Source organism: Tachypleus tridentatus, chromosome 8 (assembly GCF_004210375.1).
Source record: "Tachypleus tridentatus isolate NWPU-2018 chromosome 8, ASM421037v1, whole genome shotgun sequence".
NCBI classification, from domain to species: Eukaryota; Metazoa; Arthropoda; class Merostomata; order Xiphosura; family Limulidae; genus Tachypleus; species Tachypleus tridentatus.
The window spans coordinates 3,693,980-3,711,312 of record NC_134832.1 but is presented as its reverse complement, the minus strand read 5'-3'; the positions used below and the strand labels follow the sequence as shown (position 1 = coordinate 3,711,312).

Genomic DNA, 17,333 nt, shown 5'->3' with positions numbered 1-17,333 from the left:
AAAAAAGACTAACTTGAGATGCAACAAGAGGAAATTTTCTTAAGCACTTCATATAGAGGGAAAATAGCTTTTGTACAATAATGCCAGCAATGATGGTAAAACAATCTAAGGAACTATCGGACATTATTATTGTATCGTCATACAGAAAATAAAATTGATAGAGATATATATGATACCAAAGTGAATATGATTAAAGCATAGCACTTTAAAGACCCATTACTTTCTTAAAAAGTTAGTATTTCTACCAGGAGATGGCACAGATGTGTCATATCAGGTTGCTCTCATACACTATGAGTTTCTCTATTATTTTCAAGTTGTATAGCGTATGGCTATGGCAATGGCGTCTTCGGAAGTCAATAATTTCTTGGCCAGTTTAATTTTTATCCAATAAGCACAATTTGCTTTATATATCATAAGTTAGCTGTCCATCAATCCCAATTAATGCTATTGATAATCTGTGCGAGGTCCATCCATATGTAACCCAGTTACAAGAAGCTCACACAGTACCGGTAAAAGATACACAGTCTAATTAAAAAAACAAAACTTGCAGTCCCAGTGAAGATGATTTTACGAGATGTTGGTTAATTTTATAAGAAGTTGAAAGCTTGTAAATTTTGAAGTGTTACTTACTATTAAAAAAAAACTATTTATTCTCACGATTTTCTTTGTATATTATTTATATGAAAAGAATTTAATGGCGAACAGTTCAGGACTTATACCAACACAATGCTTTATATTTTACATTTATTATACAAGCACAGATATGGATCGTAAATTATTTTTAATAACACAAAATTCTTATTTTGGTTTTAATTATATTGTCCCCAATGGGTCTTCAAGTTTATGAGTTTAGAACGCTAACATCTAGAGTATTCTGAGAGCCACATTATGATTATTTAACACAAAGTATTCTAGACAACACATTCTCATTAAGTGGCACCGTACATTTTACATATTCGGATTTCTAGACAACATATTCTGATTGTTTAACAGAAAGTATTCTAAACAACAGATTCTTATTATTTAAAAGTTAAAATGTCCTTAACTTTCACACTACAGCTATTACTCGACTACGGGAGTTTCATCTTTAACCACCTAGGCATCAGTCTAACTTTTTCTCGCTTACTCCAATCTTTTAACTCCACTTAATTGCCCGTGGTCATACTTGTCTCTTAACTCTCTCCACTAAATCGATACACCCTCTATCCTGGTACTGTGTATAAGCACATGATCCAGATAATGTTGTCAGTATTTTCGAGACTGACTCAATTAGTTGTCTTTAACATAGGCTGTTATTTGAGAGGTACAGTAGGATGAGAGGTAAGTGTTATTGGAATTATATTTAAGAAACTGTTAACTTTCAAAACATAACTAGCTGCTCTCACACTACAGTTAGAATCCCAAATTGATGAGGTGGAGGGGACACTGAGAGCATTATCCAGACAAAAAGCATCTGCATAGGTCATGAGTGTGTCAATAGAAGATTGGCACCCTACGGCGGGACCACCCTACATCAAGGACGGGTATGCTCTTCACCTGTAACTTAATCATGAACTATGAACAAAACTTTACATGATTTATCATCACTATTGGTCAGGTTCTAACCACATAGCTGAAGTTTCATTGCTTGGGCTTGGAATTATAGGGGCATGTCCCACAAATGGCTCACAATACACAAACACATACTCGTATATCTATGAATGGATCCCAGTTTTTTGCTATATAGTGATATGTTTGCGTTTTCAGCAACAAGAATCACGGTGGAAAAGTAAGCAACACTGAAGTGAACAAACCTTCTCCTTAACCTGAATAAGTCCGATAGGTAACACCCTAGTGCTGGAATGATGAGATCGTGTATGCTTTTCTCAATATAAGGAAACAGCACTAATCTGATCTGGAATCATGAACACCCATCTTCACTCCCAAACTGAGTGGCAATTATGGGGAAGATGTGGAACAAATTGAGCTCACATAAAGACGTGGGATGAGGAATTATGAGGTCTCTCAATTTCACCTTTTCTAAGAGGGGAGGAAATTTCTTCTTATACCATGGAGGAGAAGCCTCTGTCCACCACCCGAAGGGCTGGACACCAAGTGTTGTAAGGACTCTCTAGTTCCACTAGTAGGTTCTGAGGAGTCCTGAAGAACAGTGCTTTGGAAACAGTGCAACAATTAAATAAAGTTTTCTACATTTTTATAAGTATACCTAACCCAGTTTGTTCAGTTTTATGATCAGCATGGATGGGCATAATCCCCTTATGCTTTACTCATGATAGTCCATGAGTGACAGTCCTGATTAGTGCAAGAATACTACCCCATCAGCCTCAAGAACACCTTAAAGAACACCTCATTTTTACAGAGTCTGTTGCAACCTAGATAAAGTACATTTAATTAGTGATTACTAGTGCACAATTGATTTGATAAAAACACATCTCCCTGGACAACACTTGTCACAGAATGGGATACTGTTGATAGGTAGCAATGTATTTACTCACCCTTCTACATAGTCTTGTAGGAGTGGTTAATATAGTAATATGGGGATAGTAAAAATCCTCACATGAAGATACTGCCAAATCATGGAAAGAATGAGAGGTAAAAGTACTAGGAAGTCCACACACTAATCAGCACAATGCCTTTCAGCAGATAATTCAACGACATTGCTAAGGACAAAGAAATGTGACCAATCTGAATAGTGGTGACTCGCAGAAATCTTCTTTTCATCATACTCAATGTGCCCCCCCACTAGTACAGCGGGTTCGATTCCCCTCGGTGGGCTCAGCAGATAGCCCAACGTGGCTTTGCTATAAGAAAACACACACACATCGTACTCAAAGATAACAAAGAAAAGTCAATATGGAGTAATCTGATACCCACCTTATCAAATCAATACGACTGTGGATAAATCCTGGGAAACTGAATAATCCGAAGAAGAAAGTCATTGTCTAGCATTTTTAAAGGCATAAATGCGGGCAATAAAGACCCTCAAAATTTGATTGGTCATAGAAGTGAGAAATAGTGACTAGATGAGTTGGTGAAAAAGATTTATCCCCCTTCACCTTCACTGGCTAATGGTGCCTCACAGAAGAAGAACTGGTCTGATGACATAGGTATAATGCTAACATATCCTGTGCAAATTAGCAGGAACTACACTGACAAGCAAAATTTGTACGCCAGCACCAATGGAAAACATACCTTCAGGGAAAGCTGATAGATGGCACATGAAACAAAAGTTTCAGATAACTGGAATGGTCGTTTGGGACAAAGGACCAAAAACGACTTGATGAAGTCGGAGAATACTAAGATTCTCAAATATTTGTTTATATCTAGTATGAAAGGTAATCAATAAGGGCATCTTATACAGAGTGACTATGGAAAATGTAAAACCCTTGCTGATCCAAAGCAAATTGTGGTTTGCACTTCTAATTGAAGTGGATTCAAACTCCTCTCAATACTCCATTGCAATATATGCCATTTCATTAATAAATGTTCATCACAGAACTAAGCAAAGACTGATACAGAAACATGACAACCTTAGAAATTAAACCCAATGCCATGCAAAGGTCTACTTAACCTCTGTGCCTGAAATATGAGCTTTAGGATAGCCGGATGTACAATATCAGATCATGTCTGCTTCCACAGTTGGTTAGAAAGGAACTGATGATACCACAGAAGTAGAAATAGAGGCATAGCTCCCAATCTGATGCCATCAACAGGACTCGACAATGGGTTACAGCGAATCATAGTTAATACTTTGAGTAACATAGGAATTTTGGGAATGCTTAGTTGTAGTTCTGTTCCATCCTGTTCCTTAATGCACCCACATCCAGAGCCTGAGGTTAAGGTACTAGAGACTAAATTGCCAGTAGTCGAGAGAGAGTTCCAGAGAGTGGTTAAACAACCAATCATAGGTGTTGCAAAATGAGAGCCAGTCTAACAGAAAATCTTGCAATGCAGCATTTATTTTTTTCGGAGAATCTATTCTGATCGAGGCAATTGAACTGCCACTGAAGTCATCACACATAACATGGCAAACTAGTAGGGTAATATGATAGAAACGATCTCGAGAAAAAGAGATCTAAAGTTTGAAAACAAATATTTCTGGGCTCAGTGTTCCCTTCATGGAAAATGCAAAACACCACCTGGGAATTGTCGAAGTGAAACCTAACGATTTCTCCCTTAAGTGCAGACTACAAGCCATAACCATTTAAAGAGCAAGAATGTCTAAAACAATGTGTAGTGAAGCCTCGTTATCCGTGTGTAGATGCTAGACTTCCTGACAACGGAGATATGCACCTTATCTATTGAAGATGGGTTTCTAAACGAACTGCCGGCAGAGAAGCCCATGTTTTTGTACTGTCTCGATCTAACAACCGTTTGAAATTGAAGAGAATGATCCTGAACAAGGAAACTGGGCAATCCAGTGAATCGATGTTTATGATCCACTTGTCGCATACAGACAACCGAAGGGATATTTTGTGTGCTTGTCCCAAAAGTATGGGGATTCGAATTATGCCTAAGAGTCATCCATACACTGGGAGGAAGAGAAATGAGTAAACCTGAAGCTGGATGTGAAGTTGGCTGTGCCCAACTGAGAAATGTGATGGGGAAGGGGAAATATCCAGCCCTACAATACACTGTGTTGGAGCAAGAATATATGTCTTCTTTGGTTGTTTCTGAAATTAAAATCCAGGTGTGACGTTCTGAAAATAGGCAAGATGGTGTCAACATAGCCAGTCTTCCATGGAATTGTGTGTGCACCGGGCTAGGGAATGGAGGTTATGAGAGAAAACTCATAGGATTTGGCAGGATTGCCATGGTGCCAATGATAGTACAATGGTAAGAACTATGAACTAACACTGATATTGGCGAGATGCAACCACTATGACAATGTGCAAATAGGAGCCGACGATATCGAACTTGGATATCCATAATTATAGTAAACAACTCAACTCCGAGTGACGAATGAGTCACTTGGGAACTTTGGAGTTTCTAGGAATTGATATAGACGAGAAAGATAGGTGACTCGACAGCAATCTTCTGTCCTCTAGGGTCCAACAAGCCGACGGAAATAAAACCCTAAAAGGACTGTCACGATCCTCTGACCTCAGACCAACCAAACTCACTTAGCTCTAGAACAAGTTCCGAAATTCGAGGTTGGGTGGATAATATTGGTGAAGATGTGAACTGAATGACTAATCTTAACTTAAGTACATGTAATGATCATGGATATGTTGTTAAGGTTTACCACACGTCCAGAAATTCTCAGAGTCTGGCCTCCACAGACCCCGAAGGTATACAATAGTCACGGACGCTGCTGGTGGCATCCCAATCAAACAACCAGAATCTATTCTGGGTATCAATGGACCGAAGGGATCAGGAACATCGAACAGAAGCGGAATTACGACCTGCTGTAGGAGTTGATGATAGTCGAGATGTGCCACCTACAACAGGGATGAATGTAGAAACCAACAATCGAACCAGTTTGCATGCTAATAATGGTTCCAGCTCATTATCAATGGACTTGGTGAACCTGAGTCTTTCAACTAAGTTTAGAGGATAATAAATAACTTGGTATTTTATATATATGGTGAGACGAATCATAGAAAGTTGTCTATTTTAGGAAAACAATATGTTAGTCAATCTGTGTCCATTACGGGAAATCAAATGCTCGATTTCAGAGTTGTAAGTCTCTAGACTTATCCTTGTCACACCAGATGACATTGATCTATTCAGGTTAAATACAAACTCTGCTCCAGGACCCTAAATTTCAAGGAACAAATGTGTTCTTTGAAAGTCGGAATATGCTTCCGCCTCCACCTGGCGGTAATAAGTTGAATTATATAGCTCTGACAACTGGACCAAACAAGGCATAGCTGTCCTTTTAAGTAACTGAGCAATAAACTTTCCTGCGTGAACCACAATATTAATATATGAAGTATTTACTCCGAGACCTTTGAGCCGTCAAGATGCAAGCTAAAGAACAACTGGGGAAAAAAGACCCAAAACTCGATGGATCAACTGATGAAATAGGAGCCTGAGACAGCTTATCTCTAAAGTGACTTCCTGAGAAGCGAACAGAATAAAGAGATTGTGCAGGAAAAAGCGGATATAAACGTTTTCCAGAATTTCCACACTCAATTTCAGCCTAATAACCCCCCTAGAAAAACACCACTAAATCGAATATATATCTCCATTTCATTACAAATAAGATCATTCTCAGTCTCAACTGAGAGTTAACCCTTCCCCGGAAATAATAATCCGGAAATTAATGATGTATATCAGCTAGACAAACGATTTTTTTTTTGCGAAAATTAACTATGTTACACGAAGTTCCAACTTTTGATTAGCTAAAGTTATGCATTTTGTATAATTAATTCTCACTGACACGAATTCAATAAACTTAATTATTTTTAGATAATAGCACTAATGCTAGACAGCAAATCCTAATCAGCTGAGACTATGTGTTATAGACACTAACTTCTAATTATCTAGTATTATATATTCTGGAAAACAAATGCTCTTTACCTAACAGTAACTATTATTGACACTGAATCCAAGTATTCTATAATTCAGTTTTTGATTAGCTAATGCCGCGTACTTTAGACCCAAGTTCTTATTAGCTGCCCCCCCCTTCTCCCAGTAGCACAACGGCGTGTTGTACTCGGTCACGTGGCAAATGTCTACTCGTTAGCACAAAGCTTCAGCACTTGCTATCTGTACCCTGTCTAAGCACGTATCGAAACATGATTTTGAATGTCATAAATGATCACACTTATCACTGAGCCACCAAGGGAGGACCCTCATAACTACTGGGTTTAACCCTGCGTTTTATTCCAGGAAACTCTAGTTTCAGCCAACTATCTTCTGTTGTGTCCTAGTTTTAAACTTTTTTCATGTGAAAAAAATTAGTTTCAGCAAACTTCTTCTGTTTCGTGAGTTTTTTTGTTGTTTTATAAGCCTTAGTCAGTTCCTTTAAAATATATCTTATCCACAGTCAGATTTCAGTGATAACTGAACCTAGTTTCCAGTTGGAACTTCGCCTTGTTTGCAGGTAGCGTTTTTTCATTAGATCATATATTTTTGTCATATTCCTCTTGAATTATTTTCCATTTATTTGATGAATCTTACTAGTATAAATTATTTCATCCAGCTCAAATGTTTTTTGTTAAATGTCTAGTTACTCGTATTTTAAATATAATATCCTAATCTATCATTTTATTTGTTTTATTATGAGTTATTCTAATGTAACTTTCTATAAACAACCTTATGTTGCTTTTATTTTCGATAGTTTCATTTTATTTTCCATGTTATATTAATTTTCTATCAATACATATTTTCGCTACTCTTTAAGGAAATGTGGTGAATTATAATGAAGGCAGTCAATATACTGTATGTATAACGAGCATGTGTTGGTCCTGTCATAGAGTGATGAACTGGGTTTGAATACGTGTTATTTTTCTACTTTAAACTGTAGGTGAGTTATAAAAGTAGCAAACAATTCCTTATCGTGAATTGTTGGCATTATGGTGTTGCTGTAATCCTAATGGTAAGTAGTCCAAAATTGGACACGACAGAAGATAGCTTTTGTAGCTTGCATTAATACAATAAACAAATACGTTAAGAACGAAAACATAAAATCCAGTAAAAGTCTCAGTGAGCTTATGTTAATATCGCTAAATGCTTTCCTCTAGGACAAATGTACTTACAGTTTTCAAAATATACGGAAGGCTTTCTTTTATTCTTCGTAATACAAGTGATGTTAAAATGAGCACAGCACGTATTCTCTGTCACGGTTCAGTATAAAAGTAACATTTAACATAGTGTGGTATGAGAAGGCGATTCTCTTCTGTAGTATTTTTACTTTGTGGCACCAGAGCTACATATCCTAATGAACATTTTACACGCTAAGAAACCATCAGTAATTTAGCTATTTCTTATTTATTTCTATATCGCATGCTTGAATATGGCGGTAAAGAAGGGAGCTATTTAAGATTTATTAGCGTGCATTATATATTATGTTTACTCTGAAATGAATGTTTTCGTTGAATAAGAAAGTTTCATATATCTAAACCATTATTGGGTAAAAGCCTGTATCATGTGAGAGGTTTTATGTCCACTGATAGCTAATGAACTGTTTGACCAATCTTCATCAAGCCTAGCATTACCATTTGAGCTGTCTGGGGTGCGGCCTAGGGGGTAGGTGTGTGAGCTGACCACTCCTATGACACCCCCGAGTCTATGTGCATCATATGCTATTCTATTGAACTCAACCAAGCTTGGCATGCTCTCTTACGATCCCCCGGGGAGTGACATAACGGTCGGCGTTCAGATCTGACTGTCTAGGACTTCACTTTGCTTGGTATTAGCTAATCAAGGCCTAGTGTGAAATATGTGTTCTTAACTGATCAGTATTTACGTATCTCAGAACGGCTGGAATGGGTATTAATACTTTTATTGATAAGGAGAGAACAATGTTACGAGATTCCTAGGTGTTAATACCCATACCAGTTGTTCTGAGATACATTTTTATTTCAAATGGGTTTCTCGTCATCAATAATGATCCGTATTTAGAAATTTAGAATATGTGTTATGATTTGATCAGGATTTCATATCTATAATGAGTACTGTCTGTTAATGAGAGTTTTGTGTCTAAAGTAGACAAAGTGTTTGTTTAGGATGTATGATGTTAGCTATCCAGGATTTGGAACTTGTAATAAACAGTGTAAACTGATCAAAATTTGCTGTGTTGGCTAATCATTTACTGTCTAAAATACGCAGTGTTAGATAATGAGGATTTGGTGTCTAGAATACATGGTGATAACAAGCCAAAATTTGATATCTAGAGTACAATCTATATAATTCATGATTTGGTAATTGATGTTCGTTCCACTTTACTAGACTGTTCTATATTAATTCATCTTTGGAGGTTTTGTAAATACGCATTTTTACTTAACCCTTCCTTTATTTTGTGCTCCTGTTCAGAAAGTACAAATTACGAATTTCTTAGTGTGAAAAATCATGGAGAAGAGTAAGAAAAAGAATGTGGGGAATGACACGATCTTGTGAGCAGTCAGTCACGTGTGCAAGATTCCGCCAAGGCCCTTTCGAAAGCTGTCACTCCAAAGGAGGGGGGTAATCTGAAATACTTTATATCTGGTGTCTTTAAATATTGTTATGTACAGTCAAATAACAAAGTGGAAGAAGCAATACTTTCCTGTAAGCCTAACGTATGATATATCAAAGCGACTTCTGCTCATGCTGTCAAAATACACAATGTGTGTCCTAAAGTAAAGTAATACTTTAATTGCTCGCTGTGAATTTATTTTCTTAAGAAGTAACATAAAGCTAAACTGTTGTAACTTGCTACAGTATCGTTCTGTCTTCAACGCTAACCAGCGATATGTAGCAACCCTTGAATCTCAATTTTAGCGCACATTAGTGTAAAAAAACAACAACATTTTGATACTAGTAATAAACGACCTAATAACAGAAAACTTGTTTCTCTCACTTAACGTTTCAACTTCTTCAGAAGGGCTTCATTAAAACAGAAACGTGGAAATCTTCGTTTGGTTTAAATACTAATAAACCTTATCGTCAAACCTGTTAATTCTGTGGAGAAGTGTATTTTACTGCAGTAAGTAGCCTTCTTTTCTATACACCAAACAACGATATTTAACAACTCTTTAAATCAAAGACATATGTGAAGATGAGTTTATTCTTATTGCAATAAAAATTAAAATATGAAAGCTACTTAAGGGAAGTAAGCTTTATCTTGAAGGGAATGAAGAAAGAAATAGGTCTGATTTTTCACCTCTCATTTACAGCGGTAAGTCTACGGATTTACAACGCTAAAATCAGGGGTTCGATTCTCCTCGGTGGGCTTGGCAGACAGCCCGATGTGGCTTTGCTTTTAGAAAACACACACACACACACAAACCTCTCACTTCTCAATAAGAGGAGCCCCCAGTGGCACAGTAGATTTACAAAGCTAGAAATTGGGTTTCGATACCCGTGGTGCGCAGAGCAGAGCATTGTACATCTTCGTGCTTAACTATAAACAAACAATAAGAGGAAATTTTTAAAGATAACAATGTTCATCTAAGGTGTCATTGAGCTGTCTTATGCTAGTACATGCATTCAGTTGTAACACCAAAACACAGAGAGAGAAATTGAATCGATCGGCGAAGATAAAGCAAGTGACCATTAAAAGAAAACGACAATCTGAGTAAGAGAAACAAGTTTACACAAGGGTTTTTCTATTACTAATTGGAACAAAATTTTGATCATCCATACCAGTTACGGAAAAGCCAATAAGGTTAAGTTACGTAAATGTCAGGTAGATTAAGTTAAGGAGAAGTCGGATAGATTAAGTTACAGTTATCTAAGGAATATTAAATTACGGAGGTGTCAGGAATATTAAATCACGGGGATTTTGAGAGATATTAAGTTCCGGAGATTTCAGAGATATTAAATAACTGAGATTATTAACGACAGTTTTAATGGTTTAGGACAAAAAATCACCCAACAACAACAGATTTTGACAGCTGTAAGAGCGAATTAAGAGTGCCTTCGATAACCATACTCAGTAAAACATCTGATGCACTGAAATTCTCACGACAAAACTCAATAAAACATCTGGCATACTGAAACTCTCACGACCAAACTCAATAAAATATCTGGTGGTCTGAAACTTTCACGACCAAACTCAATAAAATATCTGGTATACTGAAACTCTCACGACCAAACTCAATAAAACATCTGGCATATTGAAACTCTTACAACCAAACTCAATAAAACATCTGGTGATCTGAAACTCTTACGACCAAATTCAAATATCTGGTGGTCTGAAACTCTCACGACCAAATTCAATAAAACGTCTGGTGTACTAGAATTGTGTGTACGATCAAAACGTCCACACTAGATAAAACACCTACTATACTAAGATTCTCTCTCTCTATGCATATATAATGTTATTATTAGAATATTAAATGTAAAGTTTTATATTTTCAACCATACCAGTAAAGAGAAACAACAGTCATTATTAAATACCTTAAAAATGAGCAAAACAGTTAACACGAATCATCGAACAGTCGTTGCACGAAACACTGAAGAAAACTTTTGGAAATATTAGTTATTGAAAACTTTCAAATAATTTATTTATGTTGAAAGAAAAATGTTATTATTTCAACTATTAAAACGTTGTTACATATATATATATTGTTCAAAAATTTTTTGCTTTTTTTCGGAAGAGAGAAAAATCATGATATGCTTTACGATGTCTAACAATAAGAGGACATTTCTAAAGATAACAATGTTATCTAAGGTCATTGAGCTGTCTTATGCTGTCATAATGTTTAAATGGAACTCATTACTATTACGTTTTGTGCACTAATTAGGTGCACTCCAAGAGATGTGAAGTCCAATAGAGAGTAGCAATGGAGAAATAGCGACGCTGATAAAGACTGTTAAAGAATGTAACAGTTTACTAAAAATTGATATGTATATCTAAAGTGACAAGGAGTAACGTGCTTCATACGAAATAGTCACAAGAATGTTAAAACTGCTCGTCAGTATAACAATTAACTACAAACTTTCTAAATATTGATATTATATCATGAAATAATACGTTAAAAATCATAAAAGATGAAGGTTTCCAGCAATAGGATGTAGATAAAAAAAAATAGATGCGAAAGAAGTGATGCAAAATTCGGAATTTATTTCAGAAGACAATAATATTTATATAAGTTTACGGTGTATAATAGAATATTAAACGTTTATTAAGTACTTACCAATACACGATATGAAAAATTACGAAATAACCTATAACACGTTTATTTAAGACGGGAATGTAAGATTGATAATTTATTAATGACTATATTGTAAGGTTAGAGATAAATTTGAAAGTGACTGAGTTAATAATAAGTAGGTCCCGGTGTTGAACATTATAATGTACTAGAGTGTATGTTAAAGGTGTATGAAAAACCACTAGTAACTGGAGATGAAAGTTTGACACAGAAAGGTATACACAAATAGAAACGAGGGCTTACCAAAATAAAGCTGGTTTAGGGTGCTTAGTAAGAGATAGCAGATTTGATAGAATTCGGATGTTTGGTAGGATATAACGGGTGTTTGGTAAAAGTAGGGAGGTTTGGTGGAATTTGGATACTTGTTAAGAGATAACAAGTGTGATCGAACTCGGAAAAGATTTGATAAAACTCGGATGTTTGGTCATAGAAAACGGGTGTGGTATATGGTTTGATGAGGGAACACAGATGTTTGTTATGATATAAAGAATGATTGGCAAGGAAAAACTAGTTTGGTATAATTCGGATGTTTATGTTATTCATAAAAGAATATGATATATTAGAGAAGGAATAAATTTCTAGTAGTTTTAAAATTTACGAAATAAAAAAAGAGTTAAAACATAGCTAACAAATCTGCTTAATATGACAAGGTTTTCACAAATATATAACACTTACCTATGTAAGGCATTCCGTAATATTTAACTACAATAGTCCATTTCAGCTATACAAAGAATTTTCCTTGCGTTAAATTTTATAAAAAAGAAAGAGGGCTGCTCCAAAGCAGGTTTTGTTATCCCTACATTAGAAGGAACACTAGTATAGCACAGCGGTTTCTTGACATCGACGGAAAGACACACAGCGGGCCATGTATTTCTACTCGTTTCGTAGGATCGCACGGAAATAAGTACCCAAAAGCGGGCGCTTTAAACCCGGGGGCGCGCTGATTGGCCTCCTACAAGAATGTCGGAAACATCAAAAGTTCGGCTTGTTTACATAATAGGGGAACGTTGAGTGTGAGAGAACGCTCGCTCGCAAACGACTGCAAGGAAACAGCGCGTGCCGTACTGTGCTTGGCGCCTGCCTCCTTTTGTCGTGTAGGTTTACTGTTGTCGCGATCCTCATAGCCCCATGTTTATTTTTACTGTAAAAATTGAAAAAAAAAAAAAAAAGAGGCGAGCAAGAGGTGGAATATTTAAAAATAAAAATAAAACTAACAAGCTCCATACACAACTCTAGAAAGTATCAAATTCTGTGGTAACAGATTAAAAACTAGCAATCTTCGTACACAAAACTAGAAAGTATCAGCCCTTGAGGCAACATATTAAAAATATAAAAATGAAACTAAGAATTCCTGTAGAAACCCAAGGAAGAACCATATAAAAAACAAAGATGAAACTTTCGTTATTCTACACAACTTTAGGATGTATCAACCTCAGTGTTGGTGTGTTTAAAAAAAATTCGTTAACAGCAAATTCCCCGTTTCGCCACGGTATGTCTCCGGAATTAAAACGCTGGAAACTGGGTTTTGATACCTGTGGTGAACAGAGCACAGTTAGCCCATCGTATAGCTTTGTGCGTAGCTTCAAACTAACAAAACAATATATTAACATGTAACACAAAACCATAGATAAAAATTATATTTATGTTATGTCTTTCACGTTCAACTTAAAATATATTTAAGAACGCTGATATCTTCTAACCAATTAACAATATGTTTAGCGTAAGCGTGTTTGTCGAGCCAAAAATGTTCCTATAACATGCTCTTCTTATTGACATAGTGCATAAAATGTCAATGAATGTATTTCAGATGTTTTCTTATGCCCATGCGTAGCATATTTTATTAATTTTAATTATAATTACCTAGCATATTAATCAATGCCATAATTACAGATACTATTTACATAGCAGGAAGTTACATCTTATAATGTTGCAATTTGACAAGGAATTTATTACTTCTTTCACAATTAGGCCCGGCATGGACAAGCGTGTTAAGGCGCGCGACTCGTAATCTGAGGGTCGCGGGTTCGTATCCCGGTCGCGCCAAACATGCTCGCCCTTTCAGCCGTGGGGGCGTTATAATGTGACGGTCAATCCCACTATTCGTTGGTAAAAGAGTAGCCCAAGAGTTGGCGGTGGGTGGTGATGACTAGCTGCCTTCCCTCTAGTCTCACACTGCTATGTTAGGGACGGCTAGCACAGATAGCCCTCGAGTAGCTTTATGCGAAATTCAAAAACAAACAAACAAACTTTCACAATTATCAGTTGAGTAAGTTCAAACGATCCAAAACAGTTCAATATCATAGCGCAGATAGTTCTCGTGTAACTTTGCGCGAAATTAAAAAACAATCAATCAATATTATCATCTTATTGTGAATAGAAAAACATCGATATTAATATAAGTATTGAAGAATATATTTTTATTGAGGTATGTTCCGGTCAATTATTTGAATTTTGAAGCAGGTAGTCTGCATGTAGTTAACATCATTCTTAAAAACCTAGCCTGAAAAGTAATAAATTTCTATTAATCCTATACCTCACACCTAAATTGCTGAAGAATATTTTATAAAGAAAATGGTAGAACATGGAGATGAGAAAACTAGATTTTGGATAAAAATATGACCCGAGAGTACAAAAAAAGACTAGAAGATAACTTTTTTCTGGACCAAGAGCTAATGAGAAATATGTCCATATCTCAGTCGATCCTCTGGGCTAAATGTTTTATAGGAATCTATAAGGAAATCCAGGCTGTTGCTAGACAACCTCTGCTTAAGTATAGGACAGAAAAGATGGATCGCGGTGGCGATAAGTGGTCTAAAATCGCAAGACATACTTGAGGTTTCAATGCACTTGCTAACTATTCCAATCATTAACAAGCACTCAACTGAACCATGTTTGGTCGAGTAGTGGATGAATATTGCTACAAGATAACATGATGTTATCAGGCACAGCAACCAACATCTTGTTGTGATCAATTAAATCTTTTTTTCTGTTGGAAGGCGTAATGACTGTCAATGAGAATCAATATACAGTGTGACATTTCACTCCAGGCTTTGTCTGAGGTTGATACATTCATCAGGATGTATGTACCTAGAGATTTTTGGATAGGTACAAGTGCAACCTAACTGTCAACACCTGTCAACACACCTGTATGACGTTACAAATATATTTCATCCACTTTTATAACAGTGTGTGACCGAGCGAAACACAGACCTAACAGTACTAAAGGAAATGACAAAACTGGATACGAACAATTTCTTCAAGAAGCACAACCAGGATATATCTTGGAATAGAATAAACACTGTGTTTCCTTCTGTGTCGAATTCTGAATTGTTGTGACCTGAGAAACTATGCAGAAGTTATCAGTGTTGGTTTCATTGTTGTGAGTTGTAAACAGCTGGGACTTAGAGATCATCTACAACTTATAACTAGAATGTCTGAAGTTATTCAAGACTTGAACACAGAGCTTAGCAAATTCAGAAGTCGAACACACAAGGAAATTTACTTTGTTGAAAACTGTAAAAGGATAGAAGGTAATTCCGAACAGTATTAAAGTGAAATACAATCTGAAAAGCAAGAAGGTCAAGTTTATTGTACAACAAACACAGGTCAAAAATTTGAGAATTATGATTAAAGAAGACAGATATCATAAACTGAATATTAACTGTATTTAAAATTAACCAGAGTGCTGTGGAATAGATTAGATTCGTATAGTTGGTTAAAGAATTAAGAATAAATGCTAAGGGGAAATTGAGTAACAAACTTAATAATTTGATTAAGAGAAAAAGAGGAAATTTTAAGAGATAAACCGAATAACAAGATTGCAGTTTTAGAAGATAAGTACAATAAATTACTCTAAAACCTTAATGTTATTAACTTGTCAAATGAGAATATTTCATCTAAACGGATGGAAATTTTAAGTTTAGGCTTACATTTTTCAGTTAACAACAACTGTTTATTGAAAGATGGCCTTATTATATCAATAGAAGCTTGTTTAAACATTAAAAGTGAATAGTTTGTTTATTTTTTGAATTTCGCGCAAAGCTACACGAGGGCTATCTGCGCTGACTGTCCCCTAATTTAGTAGTGTAAGACTAGAGAAGAGGCACCTAGCCGTCACCACCCTCCACTAACTATTGGGTTACTCATTTACCAACGAATAGTGGGATTGGCCGTAATATTATAACGACTCCACAGGTAAAAGGGCGAGCATGTTTGGTATGACGTGGGTTCGAGTTGAGTGCCTTAACCACCTGGCCATGCCGGGCCTAATGATAGGATGAATCTTGCAATTAGAGCAGAAATAGCCAATGCATTATTTATCCAGGTAAACCTAAATTTAACTAAAGATGAGACATCACAGTTACGGGCATTAAAAAGAAATAATAGTAATTATTAAAGCTCGTAAATGTAGTCAAGTTGTAATATTACATAAAGTGGTGGTTTATAAAAACAAAATAAAATAATTGTTAGAGTGTGAATGCTATGAACAAGTAAAAAAGGGCCACAACTCAGCGGTTCTTAATAGTATAAAAATGGAACTTTAAAACTCTGCTATTTTGTTACCACTATAAAGGAAAGACCTCGTTCCCTAAATGTTCATTTTGTCAATATTCTTTGCTCTACCTAAAATCCACAAAATTGGTATCCACTTTCGTCCACTTGTGGACAATATAGATTTCTCATTTGATCCAGTGGTACAGAGGTACATTTTCGGGCTTATAACGATATAAACCTGGTTACAACACCCATGGTAGACAGAACACAAACAGTCCATTGTGTAGTTTTGTGATTTAAAAAATCATCAACAAATTAACCCTTTATTGAAATTTGGTGTTTGGAAATGTTCCAATTAATTTTGAACTCTTATGAATATACATGAGAAAACTTATTTTATTTGTTAAGGAAATCTCGGAGATAAATACAGAATGGATTAATAAATTAGTATCTTTTGATATTGTGTTACTGTTTATGAATGTTCCAGATAAGGTAGCTTTGGATTGCTTGGGAAGTAGATTACTGGAGACAAAGAAGTTTTAAAATTTGCTTATGAGTGTGTATAACGCATAATTTAAGATGAACAATAATTTATTTAAACAAATTAAAAGTTTAGCAATGGGGTCTCCCTTGTTCCCTTTTATGAAAATTATTTATGTTCAATTTTGAAACTGTTTAACACTTTGAGGTGAAACCTCTAGTGTGGTTAAGGTAAGTAGATGACGCGTTTTTAGTGTGGAGGAATGACGCTGGAACTTCATTACAATTTGAAAACAATCTAAATTCGATCAGTACTGCTATCAGGTTTACATTATTATAGTTGGAAAAGAGGATTTTACTAAACGTCTTAAGTATTACCTTCAAACGGGACAACAGACGACTCGAAACAGAGAAGTCGTTTAAAAGTAAAGCACTTATAGATTTCTGAAAATGATTTACTATTAATATTAATATTATAATTTTTAGTGGTTTGGGTTAAATAACACAAGAGCAACTATGGTAGGATTGCCAAATAAGTGTAAGACGGTAAAAGTT

The 17,333-nt window shown here is 35.7% G+C and overlaps 1 protein-coding gene across 3 annotated transcripts in view; it reads right to left on the bottom strand.

The window, feature by feature from the left end:
* LOC143258421 (palmitoleoyl-protein carboxylesterase notum1-like) overlaps positions 1 to 12,825 on the bottom strand; it is an 81,226-nt gene extending 68,401 nt beyond the window's left edge. For 2 of the 3 annotated variants that reach the window (XM_076517328.1, XM_076517326.1), the window contains exon 1: positions 12,480 to 12,825. The gene's annotated coding sequence lies outside the window, so the exon portion shown is untranslated. The remainder of the gene's footprint in view (positions 1 to 12,479) is intronic. The other variant, XM_076517325.1, reaches the window with a different exon arrangement.
* Positions 12,826 to 17,333: the final 4,508 nt, after the last annotated feature.